At 39.0% G+C, this 23480-nt stretch overlaps 1 pseudogene; it reads right to left on the reverse strand.

The window, feature by feature from the left end:
- Positions 1-7293: 7293 nt before the first annotated feature.
- On the reverse strand, positions 7294-7361 carry LOC138848098 (U6 spliceosomal RNA; annotated as a pseudogene).
- Between the last annotated feature and the right edge of the window lie 16119 nt (positions 7362-23480).

The raw sequence follows: 23480 nt of genomic DNA on the forward strand, positions 1-23480 counted from the left end.
ACCTAATGGGATGTAGCTGGAATAATCACCTTTTTGTTAAATAAATCTGAGGTAATAAATGTTAGTGTATGAAGACATTGAGTTTTCTTTTATTGGGCCTTCTTGGTTATTTTAATCTGGGATCTGCGAATTCTCATTTTCTTTATTTTATTCCTCATCATGTCGGACCAACTCTGCTGCTTTGGGGATTTTTTTAGTACATCTGGCATTTGGAAATTTAGACAATAGTATAGTTAAAATGAGATGTACCAAGTAAAGTATTTATTTTTATTCTGATACATATTTTGGAATTCTTCTAAAATTCCTATTGAGTATCCTTGTTAAATTTAGTTGCATCCCAGGTTAAGACTTATTGGAGGCAGGCTCCATGGCTCAATAAGCTAATCCTCCACCTGCGGTGCAGGCACACCAAGTTCTAGTCCTGCTGGGAGAGCCAGATTCTGTCCCAGTTGCTCCACTTCCAGTCCAGCTCTCTGCTATGGCCCAGGAGTGCAATGGAGGATGGCCAAAGTGCTTGGGCCCCGTACCTGCATGGGAGACCAGGAGGAAGCACTTGGCTCCTGGCTTTGGATCAGCGCCATGTGCCAGCCGCAGCACACTGGCGGCAGCGGTCACTAGGGGGTAAACCAACAGAAAAAGGAAGACCTTTCTCTCTGTCTCTCTCACTGTCCACTCTGCCTGTCAAAATAAAAAATAATTTTTATAAAAAGACTTATTGGAGCCACTTTAGTGATTATACCCATGAAACTTTGTTAATAAATGCAAATAGAACCTGGGAAAATTGATGTATATCTTATGCTGTAGAGACTTAAGATTGAACATCTTTTTTTAATCTTTTTTAATTATATAATTTAAAAACAAATTTTAGATTTTTTTTTTTACTTTACTAAGTCACAGCTCTGGCCCCATTAATATGACTTAACAATGTTTTTTCCTCTCAGAATTATCTCTATTGTTTCAGTTAACTGCATGCCTTTTCTTTACATTCAGATTCCCTCAGCTGTCAAAGCTTATTCATCTTAATTCTGTTGTTCCTATTTCCCTCCCTTTTATTCTGTCCCTAGGCTAATTGAGATCATGATTCTCCATTCCTTCTGTGTGGTGTCACAGTAGGCTTGAAGTGTTCTTTTTCTCTTCTGATTTCTAAAGAAAGAAATTATGTATTCCCCCAGTTTAGATATTTTAATAATGCACTCTAAAACAAAGGTTAAATGTTCTTAATTTGACAAGAATTTTCAGGGCCAGTGGTGTGGCATAGTGGGTAGAGCCACCACTTGCAGTGCTGGCAGCTCATATGGATCCAGATCTCTGCTATAGCCTGGGAAAGCAGTAGAAGATGGCCCAAGTCCTGGGCCCCTGCACCCATGTGGGAGACCTGGAAGAAGCTCCTTGCTCCTGGCTTTGGATTGGCACAACTCTGGCCATTGCAGCCAACTGGGGAGAGAACCAGTGGATGGAAGACCCCTCTCTCTTCTCTGCCTCTCTCTGTGCAACTCTGACTTTAAAATAAATAAATAAATCTTTAAAAAAAGATTTTTTTCTAATTTTAGATTTGTTCTACTTCATTGCCACTTCAGGGTGTGTGTAAGGAGTGCATATCCAGTTTTTCTATTTTGGAATTTGGGGATTTTGTATTAGCTCTGCTGTGTATTCATTTTTCTTGAGCATTGGTGATATCTTCTCCTTAGTTGTATTAAGAGAGAGAGCAATAGCCCTCATGTCTTTTTAGGTAAGTAAGACATATTAAAAACAGAGCATTCAGTATACATTCATAGTATTTTGACTTGTTCAATTGATTTTCCTGACCTCCCTTGGATATTCTTGGTCTCTGCTGTACAACTTTCTATACTCATTAATTCTTTGATATTCCCAAATCCAGAAAATAAATGACTCAACAGCTGTGTTCCTGTATTTGCTGGGACTCAGGGTAAGAAGCAAAGTGGAGGTGTTCAGGAATCTAAAGTTACATGCTACATAGCAAAGCACATCATTTCCTATACAAAGTGACTGGGAAATCCAGAATCTTTTGCACACATATTGGATCCTGAACTATTACTGGACTATTCAGTAAGATTTTAATGTATTTATTTTCTGTGTGTGTGTTTGTATTTCTAAATAAACTCTGCTGGGCTACTTAACATTAACATGTATTGCAGAATTCTTTCATCAGTTTTTACTTTTAAAAAGTTTCTCTTTCAGTTTTATGGGAGAGGGTAGAAGTTTCCTGCTATGTAACTGAAAGTTCATTCATTCATTAAAGTTAAAAATATTTGTTGCAAATTGGTAGAATACTATTAATTCTCATGTGATTTACATGAAACTAAATACATTCTCTATTTTGTTTTGCTTAAAATTTCTGCATGTGTGGACTTCTTTTTTCCTTCTTGCCCCAAATCCCTTTGTGTATTGGGATGGCAAATGGGTTTTACACTGGAGAAAACATGTTATTTTGGCAAAGAAGTACTTAGCCTTCCTGCTTCAAGTATTCAAATATTGCATTGGAAATCAGTATATTTGTTTACTGTACAAATGTCCTTCATACAATTTTGTAATCTTCTGGGATGGGAGAGGAAGCAGGAAATAGGAGGATTACGGGTGGGAGGGATGTTTTGGGGGAGGGGAAGCCACTGTAATCCAAAAGCTGTACTTTGGAAATTTATATTTATTAAAAAAATTAAACAATTTTGTAATCTTCATCTTCCTTTTTATTTCATCCTTTTTAAAAAAAGATTCATTTATTTTACTTGAAAATCAGAGTTACACAGAGAAGGAGAGAGAGAGAGAGAGAGCAGTCTTCCAACCGCTGGTTCACTCCCCATTTGGCCACAATGGCTGGAGCTCTGCTAATCCAAAGCCAGGAGCCAGCAGCTTCTTTTGGGTCTCCTATGCAGGTGCAGGAGCCCAAGGGCCTGGGCCATCCTCTACTGCTGGATAGTAAGTCTTACTTGCCTAAAAAGATGGATAGTAATTTGAGTAGCCAGGACTTGAACTGGCACCCAATTGGAATGTCAGCACTGCAAGCCACAGCTCTACTTGCTACTCCACAGCATCAGCCCCCTAAATTCTTATGAGTATTGCTACACGATTGGAATTTATAATTGATAATGCTGAACAATTGAAACTGTCTTATTTACAATTGTAGGACTGGATATGGCAGTTCTACTTGAAGTAAAGTATGTAGCCTGCTTATTGTATGATTTTCGGAAAAGCATGTATTTATATATAACAGCAGATCTGTTAATCATTTAAAAGTGAATTGTCATGATTACCCAGATGTAAAGAATGCAATATGTGCTAATGAGTTAGCAGTCACAGACATTTAGAATTAGAGGGATTTTAGAACTTTTTCAATACTGCAGTTTTTATGAAAAACTAATAATTTTTTTTATTTGACAGGTAGAGTTATATACAGTGAGAAATCAGAAAGGTCTTCCTTCCATTGGTTCAGTCCCCAGATGGCTGCCACAGTTGGAGCTGTGCCCATCCAAAGCCAGGAGTCAGGTGCTTTCTCCTGGTCTCCCATCCGGGTGCAGGGCCCAAGCACTTGGGCCATCCTCTACTGCCTTCCCGGGCCATAGCAGAAAGCTGGACTGAAAGAGGAGCAACCAGGACTAGAACACTTTGCCCATAAGGGATACCAGCACCACAGGTGGAGAATTAACCAAGTGAGCCATGGCGCTGGCCCCCGATAAATTTACTCTTAACAAAATATCAAAATATCTTATTTAGTATAAAGTTAGTCGTGAAAAGAGACTACCTTGTTGAACACAGAAATTTGAGATTATATTTCTTGGTATTAATTTGCATCTTAAGGCTTATTGCCTAGTTTATTTCAATATTTCAATCTAATATTCCTAATAATATCTTGTACTTAGTGGTTCACTGTGTGCCAGACAATATTCTTTTGATTTTTTAAAAGATTTATTTATTTATTTATTTGGAAGTCAGAGTTACACAGATAGTGAACAAGAGGAAGAGAGAGAGAGAGAGAGGTCCTCCATCTGCTGGTTCACTCCCCAGATGGCCTAAAAGGTCAGAGATATGCCAATCTGAAACCAGGAGCCAGGACCTCTTCAGGGTCTCCCATGCAGATTCAGGGGCCCAAGGACTTGGGCCAACTTCCTACTGCTCTCCCAGGCTATAGCAGACAGCTGAATGGAAAGTGGAGCAGCCTGGACTTGAACCGGCCTCCATATGGGATGCCCCCACTGCATGCAGTGGCTTTACTAGCTACACCACAGCACTGGCCTCAAGACAATGCTCTAAAATGATGCATTAATTATTCCCAAATATTGAAAAGTGGCATGGTACACATTTGAATGTGTTGTTTTGTACTAGTTGTAGAAACAGTTTAAAATATATTTAGATTTAAAAATGTAAGCTTTGATCTAAAGGTTTACTTTCCCTTAAGGTGCCTGTTTGGAAACTGAGAGATCATTGAAGTCTCAAGATAGAGTACAACTGATCTTATCCAAGCCTCCTTTATCACATGAGGATGCTAAATGCCAAGCCCAGAGAAGTAAAGTGAATTGTTCAAGGTCACATAGGTAAGTTGTGGCAGGGATAATTCTGTATTAGCATTAGGTATCCTGATACATAGGCCACTGTTCTGTCAATTTTGTACTCCTTCTGGAGTTAAAGATTCTAAGTTGTGGAAAATTGAATTTGGAAATTTAGTGGTTGCTATGTTGTTATGGTGAGAAATTTCTGTGTATAGCTATGAGTTGCTTAAATTTTATTCAAAATATTTTTCTAGTATGTTTGCTATTTATTTGAAATGTATAACAAGTAGCTTCATCTATTTGCCAAAAGAATTTTTAAAGATTTATTTATATTGTTTGAAAGTCAGAATTACACAGAGAGAGAAGGAGAGGCAGAGAGAGTGGTCTTCCATTCACTGGTTCACTCCACAGTTGGCCTCCATGGCTGGAGCTGTGCTGACTGGAAGGCAGGAGCCAGGAGCCTCTTCCTGGTCTCCTATGCAGGTGCAGGGGCCCAAGGACTTGCACCATTTTATAGTGTTTCCCAGGCCATAGCAGAGAGCTGGATAGGAAGTGGAGCAGCCAGGTCTTGAACTGATGCCCCTATGGAATACCAGCACTGCAGGTGGCAGCCTCACCCACTATGCCACAGTGCCAGCCCTTGCCAAAAGAATTTATAGAAGCTATTCCATATATACACTTAACAATTATTTAGTTACTTGACATGAACTATCCCTGCATATTTGAAAATTTTGAATGGTATCACTTGGGTTTTAAGAATGTTATATTTTAGGTCTCTTAATATTTTTAGTGATGATGTTTTAAAGGCCCTTTCTGTTTTATGAAAAATGATAAGGATTTTGTTTTACAATGGCCATAGTATTACTACTTAAAGCAATAGATTAAATAAAACTTTTAAACAAAGTCATTTAATACTGAATTCTAACACACTGGTATATTTTAAAGTGAGAAGCCGGATTTCTTTCAGATATTCTAAAGAAGAATGATAATCAAAATTGAAGACATCTACAGTTTTTAATCACTTGTTTTAAGTATTGGTCATAATGGTCCAATTTTGAGTTTAATTTTAATTAGCTTTTAAATGATTCAATATGTTTTATAGAAAAAATTCGGAGAACATAATTATATACTCAACCTCCCTCCCTTCTTTTTCCTTCTTTGTCATTTTTTTTAGCTTATGAAATGACATTTTCAGTTTACATTACATTAAAAAGGGTTCTTGAATCAAGGGACAAGTTTAACAGGCAAAAAGCAAAAAGATCGTAATTTAGAGGGAATATAGACAATGGCTCTAAACAATATTTGAATATCACATCTAAACAATATTTGAATAAATTGATAAATATTTTAATTTCTCCTACTAAAATGCTCAAAGTCTTTAATTATTTATCAAATATTAGTGCAAAATTATGGATTTAAATGATCCCAAAAAGTGATGAATTTTTGTGTAATAAAGTCCAATTTTTGTCAAGGCTTTTTGACAGTCTCACAGAAAACTTATGTTTGTGAATGGGAAGAATAATACCAAAATATCCATACTACCAAAAGCAATTTGCAAATTCAATGTAATCCCAATCAACATACCAACGATGTTCTCAGAGCTAGAAAAAATGATGCTAAAATTCACATAGAAACATGAGAGATGCTTAACATCTAAAGCAATATTATAAAGCAAAAAAAAGCTGGAGACATCACACCATATTTTAAGACATATTACAGGGGTCAGCACTATGACAAAGCAGGTAAAGTCACCGTCTGCAGTGCCGGCATCTCATATGGGTGCCAGTATGTTTCCCAGCTGCTCCACTTCTTATACCCCTCTCTGGTATAGCCTGAGAAAAAAGTAGAAAATGGCCAAAGTCTTTGGGCCCCTGCACCTGCATAGAGACCTGGAAGAAGCTCCTGACACTTGGATTCAGATCAACAGAGCTCCGGCCATTGTGGCCATTTGGGGAGTAAACCAGTGGATGGAAGACCTCTCTCTCTCTCTGCCTCTACCTCTCTGTAACTCTGCCTTTCAAATAAATATACTGCAAAAAAAAAAGAAGAAGTGTTAGCACTGATATAATAACAGACACATAGTTCAATGGAAAAGACTTGGTAGCATAGAAATAAACCCAAATTTCTACCAGCAACTCATATTTAACAAAGGAACTAAAATGAACTGGAGAAAGAAGAATCTCTTTCACAAGTGGTGCAGAGGAACTTGATTATCCATATGTAGAAGCCTGAAAAGAGACTCCAACATCTCTTACACTATGTGAAAGTGAACTCACAGTGAATTAAAATGTAATCATAAGACCCAAACCCAAGTACACATAGGGAAACTCTAAATATTGTCAACACACAATAGCTTTTGGGTAAGATTCCAATAGCAATAGTCACAAAAATAAAAACAGAGACATTTGAGTATATCCAACTAAGATACTTCTTCACAACAAAGTAAACATCAGAGTGTAGATACAATGAACAGATGGCAGGAAAAATTAAAACTCTGAATGTTTACAGATTTCCAGAACATTTACATGAATTGGAAAAACTCCAAAAAATACAGTGAAGAAACAGGCAAGGATCTGAATAGACATTTCTCAGAAGAAATGTACATGGTCAAAACATGTGAATATGCCCGATGTCACTAGCCATTATGTAAATATAAATCAGAACACCATATCAGTCTCCAACACCTGTGGGAGAATACAACACTCAGGTGTTTGTGTGTGCAGCAAGTGGGTTTAGAGGACCCTGTTCACCTCTGGAGAGCAGAGCCTACAGGGAGGTAAAGAAACCTTACTGCGCAGGGGCATGCTAATCTTCTCTGTATCATTCCAATTTTAGTATATGTGCTGCCGAAGCGAGCACATGTGCTGCCGAAGCGAGAAAGAGATGAAAAGAATTTATCTCAGCTAGCCACTAATATTCAAGAAACAAGGTCTTCAGGAAAGCCAACTCAACTGACATTTTCATGTCATTGTTAAATAAAGGAAAAATTATCTAGGTTCAGCAATACGTAGTTTATAAGAGAAAGACTACAGAGTAATTTCCTTGGCATAGAAATAACTTTTTTTTTTTTTTTTTTTTTTTTATCCATGAGGGCTTGCTATCACCACCACACACCCACATCCCATATACAAATGCCTGGCTTGAGTGGTAGCTTCTCTGCTTTGAGGCAAGTTTCTGCTAGTGTGCACCCTGGGAGGAGACGGAGGATGGCAGAAGTGCTTGGGTCCCTGCACCCAAATGGGACATCCAGAATGAATTCCCAGTTCCTGGTTTTGGCTTGGTCAAGCTTTGGCTATTGCAAGTGTCTGGGGAGTGAAGCAGTGGTTCCCTCTTCCTGTCACTCTGCCTTTCAAATCAATAACTGTTGTTGGTAATGACTAATAATGATATTCACTGATTGTCAAATTTTGAATCTATTAATTATAGACAATTTCTCTTTGTATTTTTAAACTTTCATAATGTTCTGTAGCCAATTTCATCACTAGAAATAAAAACTTTTCCTCAAAAAAAAAAAAAAAAAAGAAACCTTACTGCTTTCCTAATGTGCTTATTAAGTTCTTGACCAGCGCCTGTTAGTCTTGCCACAAACTTTCTAGTCTTACTACTTTCCTTCTTCTTCTTCTTCTCTGTGACTTGTAAAATAGTATACATTCTATATACTGTGGATACTTTTGATTTATTTTATTCCTTCGGTCTCCTATGAAGTTCCTCCACAAAAGCACAGCCCTCAAAATATTCATTCATTTATGCAGTCTGCAGATTTCATGAGCTACTAAATTCCAAGTAGTATGTTAAAGGCAAGATCTGGGCCTAAGAGAAAAGTGGTCTAAATTCTGTGCCTAGAAGAGGATTTGGGACATAGTAGAACTTCAGTGAAGTGCTATGTGAATGACATGCACTCATTAAATGAGTAATCTAAAGCATACACTTCATTTAAGCAACACAGCAGCCCTACTCACCTCAGGTAGAGCAATTGAGAGGAATAATGTGAACAAAAATAAGACATCAATAAGTTGAATAATAACAGAGAAAAAACAAAATGAGATAGATGCCAACATTACTGAGCTATTTTTGAGGAATTAAATTGATAGAGGGGCTGGCATTGTGGCCAAGTGGGGAAAGCTGCAATCTGTGAGGCCAGCATAACATCTGAGTTCCACTTTGAGTTTAGGAATCTCCACTTCCAATTTAGCTCACTGCTAAACACCTGGGAAACCAGCAGAAGATGGACGAAGGACTCAGGTCCTTGCCACTCATGTGGGAGACTTGGATGAAGCTCCTGACTCCAGCATGCCCCAGGCTCAACTGTTGAAACTCTCTGGGGTGTGAGCCAGCAGATGAAAGCTATCTATGTCTTTCCCTCTCTCTCTAAATCCACCTTTCAAATAATAAAGATTTAATAAACAAATTAACTGATTTCAAAATACACAAAAACATGAACAATACTATATCATTTTTATGCCAAACTGATAAAAAATAACAAATGCTAGAGAGCACATGGGAAAAGAAAACCACCATATATGGTAGGTGAAAACACAAGTTAGTACAGATGTTATGCAGAACAGTATGGTCATTCCTTAAAAAGGATAAAAATTGGGGCTGGCGCTGTTGTGCAGTGAGTTAAAGCCCTGGCCTGAAGGGCCAGCATCCCATTTGGGTGCCAGTTCTAGTTCCAGCTGCTCTTCTTCCAATACAGCTCTCTGCTATCTCCTGGGATAGCAGTAGAAGATGGCCCAAGTCCTTGGGCCCATGCACCCATGAGGGAGACCCAGAGGAAGCTCCTGTCTCCAGGTTTCAGAATGGCATAACTCTGGCCTTTGTAGTCATCTGTAGAGCGAACCAGCTAATGGAGGACCTCTCTGTGTCTCTACCTCTATTGTAACTCTTTCAAATAAATAACAAAAATTAAACTAAGATAAAAATTGACCTACCATGTGAGAGTTATCTTGCTCTTGGCTATATAGAATAAGGAAATTTTATTAGAAGGAAAGGAGGAGAGCATATCAAAGATACAGCAATTTTCCCATAACACAGCCACTATAACACAGTTCACTGCAGCCAGGATGTGAAACCAATCTAGCTGTCCATCAATGAAAAACAATGGACAGGGCAACCTCTTTTAGATACAAAAAAAGAACAAAATATTATTAAATTAATTGAAATAAGCCAGAAGCAGGAACACAAATGTCACCTGGTCCTTGTCGCATGTGGAAGTGAAAGAAAATAATGGATCTGAACACAGAACTGTGATTACTAGAGGCTGAGAAGGGAAGCAGCTAGGGATAGAGGGGGATTGGATAATAGGTATCAAAAATCAAAGAGGCAGAAAGAACTTCTGGTGTTCCATAATATAATGAGATGACTACATTCAACCATATTAGGTTCTGTGTAAAGAACTGAAGGAGAGGAGCTGGTAGTCTCAAATCATGGAGAAGAATTAGAAACTGTAGTTGCTTGGGGGCCAGCATTGTGGCACAGTGGGCTAACACCCTGGCCTGAAGCACCAGCATGCCCTGTGGGTACCAGTTCTAGTCCTGGCTGCTCCTCTTCTGATCCAACTCTCTGCTATGGCCTGGGAAAGCAGTAGAAGATGGCCCAAGTCCTTGGGTCCCTGCACCCAAGTGGGAGATCTGGAAGAAGCTCCTGGTTCCTGGAATCAGATTGGCAGAGCTCCGGCCATTGTGGCCATCTGGGGAGTGAACCGGCAGAGGAAGACCTCTCTCTCTCTCTGCTGCTACTTCTCTCTGTAACTCTGTCTTTCAAATAAATAACTCTTTAAAAACTTAATAAAACTGTAGTTGCTTAGCTTGATCACTTTTTACTGCATAAATGTGTGCAAATATTGCACTACACCCTGTAATAATGCATGACTAGGACACATTAATCACAAATTATTTCAATGAAATTTTAAAAATTAGAAGCATTTCTTTATATTAACAATGAACTATTTGAAAATGAAATTAGAGAAACATTTCCATGCATAGCAGCATAAGAACCAGGAACCAATGTCTTCAATGTTATCAGTGATGAATCAGATTCACAGCCCCCAGCACTCAGTTTTTGCCATAGACCTTACCATGGCAATTGTGGGCATATAGTAGTAAATCAATGGACAGGAATCCTTTGTCTCTAAATCTGCTAAATAAATAAACAAGGAATTCATCAAAGAAAAAGAGATATCAATTTGGATGCCAGGCACAAAAACACATGCACTTGAGCTATCCTCCAGTTTGTGATGCCAACAAATCTTTCAGACATGTTACATTTTCAGAGACTTTTCTGTAATCTTGCTAAGCTTTCTGGAAATCTGCCTTATAGCAAAGGGTTTCCCAATTCCATTACACTCATGATTTTTCTTTTGTGTGATATATTAGTTTACCATCTAGAGATAATTTATGGTACAAAACTTTTCTATGCATGCATGTTTTCTCATTTGTGAGTCTATTCATGGGAATTGAAGACTGATTTATAACAGAAATACATTTTCCAAATTCATTGCATAGACTTTTGTTCCTTATGAATTCTCTGAAGTCTGTTGATGTCTAATTTCTGGCTAAAGGTTTTATTGTATTTACAGCATGCAAAGACTATCACCTTTTGTGAATTCTGTGTCTATACAAGCCTGAAATAAAGAAAATGTTTTTGCACAATCAGTATACGCCTAAGAAACCACCTGTGTCAATTCTCTGATGTACCATTGACTTCTGACTCTAATAATATTTATAAGCTTTCTCCTTTACATGAGTCTCTGTTGGATAGGATGTGATTTCCAGCAAAAGGTTTTGTCACAATACTTACATGAATTTTGGAGAAAAGCTCTTCCACATTCATTATATTGTTAAGGTCTCTCCCTTGTTCAAATTCCATGATGGATTATGAGGCATTACCTATGTGAAATGACTTTCTCACATTTATTTCATTCATTAGATATATATGTTGTGCATTCTGATATAAGGAGAGATTTGGGCAGAGCTTTCCAACACTCATTACACCCATAAGGTTTCTCTCCCACGTGAATTCCCTGTTGTCTTATGAGGTATGGCTTCTAATTAAAGGGATTTTACTTTCAAAGGAGTTTTTCCCTATATGAATTTGATGATGTACAATGAGGGCTGAATTATGGTAAAAGGCTCTGAGTCATTACATTCATAAAATTGCTCCCCATGAGAATTCTTTTATGTTTGATGAGGTCTGATTTGCACCACAAAGGCTATTCACATGTATTATATTCATGCATTTCTCCCCTTGGTGAATTCTCTAATATTTCATGAGATATAACTTGCACAAAAAGGTCAAGTAGAAAATTCCCTGTGTGGATACTCTGATATCTTATGAGTTATGAAGTACAGCAAAGAGGCTTTCCACCATCCTTCCATCCATAAAACCTACCTAAATTGAGCAACAAAGATATAGAAAACCTAAACACACACATAACCAGATGGAAATGATACCAGTAATAAAGACCATCACTACCAAGAAAACCCCAAAACTGGAAGGCTTCACTGCTGAATTCTAACAGACATTTAAAGCACTAACTGCAATTCTTCTCAAGTTATTCAAAACAATTGAGAGAGAGGCGATTCTCCCAAATTCTTTCTATGAAGCCAACATCACCTTCATTCCTAAACTTGAAAAAAGTGCAACAAAGAAAGTAATTATAGACCAATTTCCCTGATGAACATACATGCAAAGATCTGCAACAGAATTCTGGCCAATTGAATCCAACAATGCATCAGAAAGATCATCCACCCAGACCAAGTGGGATTTATCCTTGGTATGCAAGGATGGGACCAAAGGCTTTTCCACAGTCATTTCATTTATAAGCTTTCTCCATGGTGTGAAGGCTCTGATACTTTCTGAGGTTTGACTTCTCAGCAAAGGTTTTTCCACAGTCATTGCAATCATAAGGTTTCCCCCAGTACAAATTGTCTGATGCTTTGTGAGCTTTGATTTCTCAGCAAAAGCTTTTCCACAATGATTGCATTCATAAGGTTTCTCCCCTCTGTGAATTCTCTGATGATTTATGAGGTTTGCCTTCTGGCCAAAGGATTTTCCATAGTAATTGCATTCATAAGGTTTCTCACCTGTGTGAATTCTCTGATGATTTATGAGGTTTGCCTTCTGGCCAAAGGATTTTCCACAGTCATTACATTCAAAAGGTTTCTCACCTGTGTGAATTCTCTGATGATTTATGAGGTGTTTCTTCTGGCCAAAGAACTTCCCACAGTCATTAGATTTGTAAGATTTCAACCCTGTGTGAATTCTCTGATGTCTAATGAGATCTGACTTCTGGTGAGTGGTTTCCACACAATCATTACACACATGAGGGTTTTCCACAATATGAGTGCTGTGATGGAGGGTATTTAATACTGAATGAATTCCCACAAGGTTTACATGCATAGGATTTCTTCCCTATATTTGGTCTATGATTCAGTCTAACATGTGATTGGTAAATGACAGGTTCCACAGTCCCAATATACTTATAAATGTTCTCTCTTTTCAGGTGAATACAATCAGAATTCCACAGTCAGTCAGCTGGGAGGGGTGGATGAATCCGGAAACAGCTGGTTTCCTTGTACTAAAACAAGCGCCATATCACGAAGGACTCTTGCATTTCTTTTTCTTTTTTGCATTTTTCACATTTTCTTATTTATCATGGTTTGTAATAAATTTTCTGATGTGGGTTGTGGTTTTGAGGCTGGCTTAAGGAGTTCAGGGAACCAGAGGAATGGTCTTTTTCAATTAGGGCACAGCTGTTGTTTCTCTCCAATTCTGGCTTTCTGTAATTGCTTTGGGTGCCTCAGGCAATTTTTCATTTTGAGCGACTTTTTCCTAAATGCTTTGTTGGTCTGAGTTGGTTTTGCCTTTTTCCTTTTCAAATTGTGTATTCTGATGCAATACAAACAAGGGTTTAGAACGAGGATCCATCAGGAAATTGAAAAACAGAACATATTGGGTTTTCATGATTAGAAATCATAGGCAACATGACCAAGATGAGTTTTTGGGTTTTGGAAAATGACATAGAACCCTTCCACTGAGGGGCAGATATTAATTTCCTCCAAATTGAGAGTGAGTGCGATTTTCAGGTGAATTCAATCAGAATTCCACAGCCAGTCAGCTAGGAGGGGTGGATGAATCCGGGAACAGCTGGTTTCCTTGCAACTAAATCAAGCCCAATATCACAAAGGACTCTTGCATTTCTTTGGCTTCTTTCTCTTTTTTCTTTTTATCATGGTTTGTAATGAATTTTCTGATGTGAGCTTTGGTTTTGAGGCTGCAATATAGAGTTCAGTGCACAGGAGGAATGGTCTTTTTCAAACAGGGCATAGCTGTTGGCCTGCTTCAATTCTGGCTTGCTGTCATTGTTTTGGGTGCCTCAGCCGATTTGTGGTTTCTTGTGTGGCAATTTCCTAAATGTTTTCTAGGTCTGAGTTGGCTTTGCCTTCTTCATTCCCAAATTCTGTATTCTGACGCAACACAAACAAGAGTTTGGACAGAGTAGCCATTATGAAATAAAAAACATTACAAATGGGCATTTGAAGAATATAAATCTACAGGTAACACGGCCAAGGTGAGTTTTTGTGTTTTGGAAAATCAAATGGAACACTTTGGCTGAGGTGACAGATATTAATTGCCTCCAAAATGAGTTTCACTATGATTTTCAGGTTAATTCAGACAGAATTCCACAGGCATCAGCTGGAGGTGTGGATGAATCCGGGAACATTCGGTTTTCTTGAGACTAAATCAAGTCCAATATCAACATGGATTCTTGCATTTTTTTGGCTTTTTTCTCATTTTTCTTATTTATCATGGTTTGTAATGAATTTTCTGATGTGAGCTTTGGTTTTGAGGCTGGCATATTGAGTTCAGGGCACAAGAGGAAGGTTCTTTTTCAACCAGGGCACAGCTGTTGGCTTGCTCCACTTCTGGCTTGCTATCATTGTTTTGGGTGCCTCAGCCGATTTGTGGTTTCTTGAGTGCCAATTTCCTAAATGTTTTCTGGGTCTGAGTCGGTTTTGCCTTCCTATTCCCAAATTTTGTATTCTGATGCAATACAAGCATGTTTTGGAGAGTAGCCATTATGAAAGAAAAAAAAAAAAACACAGCGCATTGCCATTTCAGGATTAGAAATCTACAGGCAACACAACCAAGATGAGTTTCTGTGTTTTGGAAAATGACATAGAACGCTTCTGCTGAGGGGACAGATTCTAATTCCCTCCAAAATGAGTGTGAGTGCGATTTTGAGGTGAATTCAATCAGAATTCCAGAGTCAGTCTGTGGAAGGGGGGGATGAATCTGGAAACAGCCAGTTTCTTTGTGTCTAAATCCAGCCAAATATCACAAAGGACTCTTGCATTTCTTTGGCTTTTTCACATTTCCCTTATTTATCATGGTTTGTAATGAATTTTCTGATGTGAGCTTTGGTTTTGAGGCTGCAATATAGAGTTCAGGGCACCGGAGGAATGGTCTTTTTCAAACAGGGCACAGCTGTTGGTTTGCTCCAATTCTGGCTATTGTCTTTGTTTTGGGTGCCTCGGCTGAAATTTGGTTTCTTGAGTTTCACTGGGATTGTCAGGTTAATTCAGTCAGAATTCCACAGGCAGTCAGCTTTAGTGGTGGATGAATCTGGGAACAGCCAGTTTCCTTGCAACTAAATCAAACCCAATATCATTATGGATTCTTGCATTTCTTTGGCTTTTTCACTTTTTTCTTATTTATCATGGTTTGTAATGAATTTTCTGATGTGAGCTTTGGTTTTGAGGCTGCAATATGGAGTTCAGGGCACAAGAGGATGGTTCTTTTTCAATCAGGGCACAGCTGTTGGCTTGCTCCACTTCTGGCTTGCTGTCATTGTTTTGGGTGCCTCAGCTGATTTGTGGTTTCTTGTGTGGCAATTTCCCAAATGTTTTCAGGGTCTGAGTTGGCTTTGCCTTCTTCCTTCCCAAATTTTGTATTCTGATGCAATGCAAAGAAGAGTTTGTATAGAGTAGCCATTATGAAATAAAAAGCCTAACAAATATGCATTTGAAGCTTAGAAATCTATAGGGAACATGACCAAGTTGAGTTTTTGTGTTTTGGAAAAAAAATGGAACACTTTGGCTGAGGTGACAGATATTAACTGCCTCCAAACTGAGTTTCACTGTGATTTTCAGGTTAATTCAGTCAGAACTCCACAGGCAGTCAGCTGGAGGGGTGGATGAATCCGGGAACAGCCGGTTGCCTAGCGACTAAATCAAGCCCTATATCATTATGGATTCTTGCATTTCTTTGGCTTTTTTCTCTTTTTTCTTATTTATCATGGTTTGTAATGAATTTTCTGATGTGAGCTTTGGTTTTGAGGCTGGCGTATTGAGTTCAGGGCACAAGAGGAAGGTTCTTTTTCAATCAGGGCACAGCTGTTGGCTTGCTCCACTTCTGGCTTGCTGTCATTGTTTTGGGTGCCTCAGCTGATTTGTGGTTTCTTGTGTGGCAATTTCCTAAATGCTTTCGGGGTCTGAGTTGGTTTTGCCTTCTGCCTTCCCAAATTTTGTATTCTGATGCAATACAAGCAAGATTTTGGACAGAGTAGCCATTATGAAAGAAAAAAAAAAAAACACAGCAAATTGCCCTTTCAGGATTAGAAATCCATAGGCAACACAACCAAGATGAGATTCTGTGTTTTGGAAAATGACATGGAACGCTTCTGCTGAGGGGACAGATTCTAATTCCCTCCAAATGGAGTGTGAGAGCGATTTTGAGGTGAATTCAATCAGAATTCCAAAGTCAGTCTGTGGAAGGGGGGGATGAATCTGGAAACAGCCACTTTCTTTGTGTCTAAATCCTGCCAAATATCACAAAGGACTCTTGCATTTCTTTGGCTTTTTCACATTTCCCTTATTTATCATGGTTTGTAATGAATTTTCTGATGTGAGCTTTGGTTTTGAGGCTGCAATATAGAGTTCAGGGCACCAGAGGAATGGTCCTTTTCAAACAGGGCACAGCTGTTGGTGTGCTCCAATTCTGGCTATTGTCTTTGTTTTGGGTGCCTCAGCTGAAATTTGGTATCTTGAGTTTCACTGCAATTGTCAGGTTAATTCAGTCAGAATTCCACAGGCAGTCAGCTTTAGTGGTGGATGAATCTGGGAACAGCCAGTTTCCTTGCAACTAAATCAAACCCAATATCATTACGGATTCTTGCATTTCTTTGGCTTTTTTCTCTTTTTTCTTATTTATCATGGTTTGTAATGAATTTTCTGATATGAGCTTTGGTTTTGAGGCTGGCATATTGAGTTCAGGGCACAAGAGGATGGTTCTTTTTCAATCAGGGCACAGCTGTTGGCTTGCTCCACTTCTGGCTTGCTGTCATTGTTTTGAGTGCCTCAGCCGATTTGTGGTTTCTTGTGTGGCAATTTCCCAAATGTTTTCAGGGTCTGAGTTGGCTTTGCCTTCTTCCTTCCCAAATTTTGTATTCTGATGCAATGCAAAGAAGAGTTTGTACAGAATAGCCATTATGAAAGAAAAAACACAACAAATAGGTGTTTGAAGCATAGAAATCTACAGGTAACATGACCAAGGTGAGTTTTTGTGTTTATGAAAATAAAATGGAACACTGTGGCTGAGGTGACAGATATTAATGACCTCCAAACTGAGTTTCACAGTGATTTTCAGGTTAATTCAGTCAGAATTCCACAGGCAGTCAGCTGGAGGGGTGGATGAATCCGGGAACAGCCGGTTTCCTAGCAACTAAATCAAGCCCTATATCATTATGGATTCTTGCATTTTTTTGGCTTTTTTCTCTTTTTTCTTATTTATCATGGTTTGTAATGAATTTTCTGATGTGAGCTTTGGTTTTGAGGCTGGCATATTGAGTTCAGGGCACAAGAGGAAGGTTCTTTTTCAATCAGGGCACAGCTGTTGGCTTGCTCCACTTCTCGCTTGCTGTCATTGTTTTGGGTGCCTCAGCTGATTTGTGGTTTCTTGTGTGGCAATTTCCTAAATGTTTTCGGGGTCTGAGTTGGTTTTGCCTTCTTCCTTCCCAAATTTTGTATTCTGATGCAATACAAGCAAGATTTTGGACAGAGTAGCCATTATGAAAGAAAAAAAAAAAAACACAGCAAATTTACCATTCAGGATTAGAAATCCATAGGCAACGCAACCAAGATGAGATTCTGTGTTTTGGAAAATGACATGGAACGCTTCTGCTGAGGTGACAGATTCTAATTCCCTCCAAATGGAGTGTGAGAGCGATCTTGAGGTGAATTCAATCAGAATTCCAAAGTCAGTCTGTGGAAGGGGGGCATGAATCTGGAAACAGCCAGTTTCTTTGTGTCTAAATCCTGCCAAATATCACAAAGGACTCTTGCATTTCTTTGGCTTTTTCACATTTCCCTTATTTATCATGGTTTGTAATGAATTTTCTGATGTGAGCTTTGGTTTTGAGGCTGGCATATTGAGTTCAGGGCACAAGAGGAAGGTTCTTTTTCAATCAGGGCACAGCTGTTGGCTTGCTCCACTTCTGGCTTGCTGTCATTGTTTTGGGTGCCTCAGCTGATTTGTGGTTTCTTGTGTGGCAATTTCCTAAATGTTTTCGGGGTCTGAGTTGGTTTTGTCTTCTTCCTTCCCAAATTTTGTATTCTGATGCAATACAAGCAAGATATTGGACAGAGTAGCCATTATGAAAGAAAAAAAAAAACACAGCAAATTGACCTTTCAGGATTAGAAATCCATAGGCAACACAACCAAGGTGAGATTCTGTGTTTTGGAAAATGACATGGAACGCTTCTGCTGAGGTGACAGATTCTAATTCCCTCCAAATGGAGTGTGAGAGCGATTTTGAGGTGAATTCAATCAGAATTCCAAAGTCAGTCTGTGGAAGGGGGGAATGAATCTGGAAACAGCCAGTTTCTTTGTGTCTAAATCCTGCCAAATATCACAAAGGACTCTTGCATTTCTTTGGCTTTTTTCTCTTTTTTCTTATTTATCATGGTTTGTAATGAATTTTCTGATGTGAGCTTTGGTTTTGAGGCTGGCATATTGAGTTCAGGGCACAAGAGGAAGGTTCTTTTTCAATCAGGGCACAGCTGTTGGCTTGCTCCACTTCTGGCTTGCTGTCATTGTTTTGGGTGCCTCAGCTGATTTGTGGTTTCTTGTGTGGCAATTTCCTAAATGTTTTCTGGGTCTGAGTTGGTTTTGCCTTCTTCCTTCCCAAATTTTGTATTCTGATGCAATACAAGCAAAATTTTGGACAGAGTAGCCATTATGAAAGAAAAAAAAAACACAGCAAATTTACCATTCATGATTAGAAATCCATAGGCAACACAACCAAGATGAGATTCTGTGTTTTGGAAAATGACATGGAACGCTTCTGCTGAGGTGACAGATTCTAATTCCCTCCAAATGGAGTGTGAGAGCGATCTTGAGGTGAATTCAATCAGAATTCCAAAGTCAGTCTGTGGAAGGGGGGGATGAATCTGGAAACAGCCGCTTTCTTTGTGTCTAAATCCTGCCAAATATCACAAAGGACTCTTGCATTTCTTTGGCTTTTTCACATTTCCCTTATTTATCATGGTTTGTAATGAATTTTCTGATGTGAGCTTTGGTTTTGAGGCTGGCATATTGAGTTCAGGGCACAAGAGGAAGGTTCTTTTTCAATCAGGGCACAGCTGTTGGCTTGCTCCACTTCTGGCTTGCTGTCATTGTTTTGGGTGCCTCAGCTGATTTGTGGTTTCTTGTGTGGCAATTTCCTAAATGTTTTCGGGGTCTGAGTTGGTTTTGTCTTCTTCCTTCCCAAATTTTGTATTCTGATGCAATACAAGCAAGATTTTGGACAGAGTAGCCATTATGAAAGAAAAAAAAAAAAACACAGCAAATTTACCATTCAGGATTAGAAATCCATAGGCAACACAACCAAGATGAGATTCTGTGTTTTGGAAAATGACATGGAACGCTTCTGCTGAGGGGACAGATTCTAATTCCCTCCAAATGGAGTGTGAGAGCGATCTTGAGGTGAATTCAATCAGAATTCCAAAGTCAGTCTGTGGAAGGGGGGCATGAATCTGGAAACAGCCACTTTCTTTGTGGCTAAATCCTGCCAAATATCACAAAGGACTCTTGCATTTCTTTGGCTTTTTCACATTTCCCTTATTTATCATGGTTTGTAATGAATTTTCTGATGTGAGCTTTGGTTTTGAGGCTGGCATATTGAGTTCAGGGCATAAGAGGAAGGTTCTTTTTCAATCAGGGCACAGCTGTTGGCTTGCTCCACTTCTCGCTTGCTGTCATTGTTTTGGGTGCCTCAGCTGATTTGTGGTTTCTTGTGTGGCAATTTCCTAAATGTTTTCGGGGTCTGAGTTGGTTTTGTCTTCTTCCTTCCCAAATTTTGTATTCTGATGCAATACAAGCAAGATTTTGGAGAGTAGCCATTATGAAAGAAAGAAAAAAAAAAAAACAACACAGCGCATTGCCCTTTCAGGATTAGAAATCTACAGGCAACACGACTAAGATGAGTTTCTGTGTTTTGGAAAATGACATAGAACGCTTCTGCTGAGGGGACAGATTGTAATTCCCTCCAAATGGAGTGTGAGAGCGATTTTGAGGTGAATTCATTCAGAATTCCAAAGTCAGTCTGTGGAAGGGGGGAATGAATCTGGAAACAGCCAGTTTCTTTGTGTCTAAATCCAGCCAAATATCACAAAGGACTCTTGCATTTCTTTGGCTTTTTCACATTTCCCTTATTTATCATGGTTTGTAATGAATTTTCTGATGTGAGCTTTGGTTTTCAGACTGCAATATAGAGTTCAGGGCACCTGAGGAATGGTCTTTTTCAAACAGGGCACAGCTGTTGGTGTGCTCCAATTCTGGCTATTGTCTTTGTTTGGGTGCCTCAGCTGAAATTTGGTTTCTTGAGTTTCACTGCAATTGTCAGGTTAATTCAGTCAGAATTCCACAGGCAGTCAGCTTTAGTGGTGGATGAATCTGGGAACAGCCGGTTTCCTTGCAACTAAATCAAACCCAATATCATTATGGATTCTTGCATTTTTTTGGCTTTTTTCTCTTTTTTCTTATTTATCATGGTTTGTAATGAATTTTCTGATGTGAGCTTTGGTTTTGAGGCTGGCATATTGAGTTCAGGGCACAAGAGGAAGGTTCTTTTTCAATCAGGGCACAGCTGTTGGCTTGCTCCACTTCTGGCTTGCTGTCATTGTTTTGAGTGCCTCAGCCGATTTGTGGTTTCTTGTGTGGCAATTTCCCAAATGTTTTCAGGGTCTGAGTTTTCTTTGCCTTCTTCCTTCCCAAATTTTGTATTCTGATGCAATGCAAAGAAGAGTTTGTACAGAATAGCCATTATGAAAGAAAAAACACAACAAATAGGCGTTTGAAGCTTAGAAATCTACAGGTAAAATGACCAAGGTGAGTTTTTGTGTTTATGAAAATCAAATGGAACACTTTGGCTGAGGTGACAGATATTAATTGCCTCCAAACTGAGTTTCACTGTGATTTTCAGGTTAATTCAGTCAGAATTCCACAGGCTGTCAGCTGGAGGGGTGGATGTATCTGGGAACAGCCGGTTTCCTAGCGACTAAATCAAGCCCTATATCATTATGGATTCTTGCATTTTTTTGGCTTTTTTCTCTTTTTTCTTATTTATCATGGTTTGTAATGAATTTTCTGATGTGAGCTTTGGTTTTGAGGCTGGCATATTGAGTTCAGGGCACAAGAGGAAGGTTCTTTTTCAATCAGGGCACAGCTGTTGGCTTGCTCCAATTCTGGCTTGCTGTCATTGTTTTGGGTGCCTCAGCCGATTTGTGGTTTCTTGAGTGCCAATTTCCTAAATGTTTTCTGGGTCTGAGTCGGTTTTGCCTTCTTATTCCCAAATTTTGTATTCTGATGCAATACAAGCAAGATTTTGGAGAGTAGCCATTATGAAAGAAAAAAAAAAAAGCGCATTGCCCTTTCAGGAATAGAAATCTACAGGCAACACGACCAAGATGAGTTTCTGTGTTTTGGAAAATGACATAGAACGCTTCTGCTGAGGGGACAGATTCTAATTCCCTCCAAATGGAGTGTGAGAGCGATTTTGAGGTGAATTCAATCAGAATTCCAAAGTCAGTCTGTGGAAGGGGGGAATGAATCTGGAAACAGCCAGTTTCTTTGTGTCTAAATCCAGCCAAATATCACAAAGGACTCTTGCATTTCTTTGGCTTTTTCACATTTCCCTTATTTATCATGGTTTGTAATGAATTTTCTGATGTGAGCTTTGGTTTTCAGACTGCAATATAGAGTTCAGGGCACCTGAGGAATGGTCTTTTTCAAACAGGGCACAGCTGTTGGTGTGCTCCAATTCTGGCTATTGTCTTTGTTTGGGTGCCTCAGCTGAAATTTGGTTTCTTGAGTTTCACTGCGATTGTCAGGTTAATTCAGTCAGAATTCCACAGGCAGTCAGCTTTAGTGGTGGATGAATCTGGGAACAGCCGGTTTCCTTGCAACTAAATCAAACCCAATATCATTATGGATTCTTGCATTTTTTTGGCTTTTTTCTCTTTTTTCTTATTTATCATGGTTTGTAATGAATTTTCTGATGTGAGCTTTGGTTTTGAGGCTGGCATATTGAGTTCAGGGCACAAGAGGAAGGTTCTTTTTCAATCAGGGCACAGCTGTTGGCTTGCTCCACTTCTGGCTTGCTGTCATTGTTTTGAGTGCCTCAGCCGATTTGTGGTTTCTTGTGTGGCAATTTCCCAAATGTTTTCAGGGTCTGAGTTTTCTTTGCCTTCTTCCTTCCCAAATTTTGTATTCTGATGCAATGCAAAGAAGAGTTTGTACAGAATAGCCATTATGAAAGAAAAAACACAACAAATAGGCGTTTGAAGCTTAGAAATCTACAGGTAACATGACCAAGGTGAGTTTTTGTGTTTTGGAAAATCAAATGGAACACTTTGGCTGAGGTGACAGATATTAATTGCCTCCAAACTGAGTTTCACTGTGATTTTCAGGTTAATTCAGTCAGAATTCCACAGGCAGTCAGCTGGAGGGGTGGATGAATCCGGGAACAGCCGGTTTCCTAGCGACTAAATCAAGCCCTATATCATTATGGATTCTTGCATTTTTTTGGCTTTTTTCTCTTTTTTCTTATTTATCGTGGTTTGTAATGAATTTTCTGATGTGAGCTTTGGTTCTGAGGCTGGCATATTGAGTTCAGGGCACAAGAGGAAGGTTCTTTTTCAATCAGGGCACAGCTGTTGGCTTGCTCCACTTCTGGCTTGCTGTCATTGTTTTGGGTGCCTCAGCTGATTTGTGGTTTCTTGTGTGGCAATTTCCTAAATGTTTTCGGGGTCTGAGTTGGTTTTGCCTTCTTCCTTCCCAAATTTTGTATTCTGATGCAATACAAGCAAGATTTTGGACAGAGTAGCCATTATGAAAGAAAAAAAAAAACACAGCAAATTGACCTTTCAGGATTAGAAATCCATAGGCAACACAACCAAGGTGAGATTCTGTGTTTTGGAAAATGACATGGAACGCTTCTGCTGAGGGGACAGATTCTAATTCCCTCCAAATGGAGTGTGAGAGCGATTTTGAGGTGAATTCAATCAGAATTCCAAAGTCGGTCTGTGGAAGGGGGGGATGAATCTGGAAACAGCCAGTTTCTTTGTGTCTAAATCCTGCCAAATATCACAAAGGACTCTTTCATTTCTTTGGCTTTTTCACATTTCCCTTATTTATCATGGTTTGTAATGAATTTTCTGATGTGAGCTTTGGTTTTGAGTCTGGCATATTGAGTTCAGGGCACAAGAGGAAGGTTCTTTTTCAATCAGGGCACAGCTGTTGGCTCGCTCCAATTCTGGCTTGCTGTCATTGTTTTGGGTGCCTCAGCCGATTTGTGGTTTCTTGAGTGCCAATTTCCTAAATGTTTTCTGGGTCTTAGTCGGTTTTGCCTTCTTATTCCCAAATTTTGTATTCTGATGCAATACAAGCAAGATTTTGGAGAGTAGCCATTATGAAAGA

The sequence above is a fragment of the Oryctolagus cuniculus genome, unplaced genomic scaffold (genome assembly GCF_964237555.1).
Source record: "Oryctolagus cuniculus unplaced genomic scaffold, mOryCun1.1 SCAFFOLD_79, whole genome shotgun sequence".
Classification (NCBI taxonomy): domain Eukaryota; kingdom Metazoa; phylum Chordata; class Mammalia; order Lagomorpha; family Leporidae; genus Oryctolagus; species Oryctolagus cuniculus.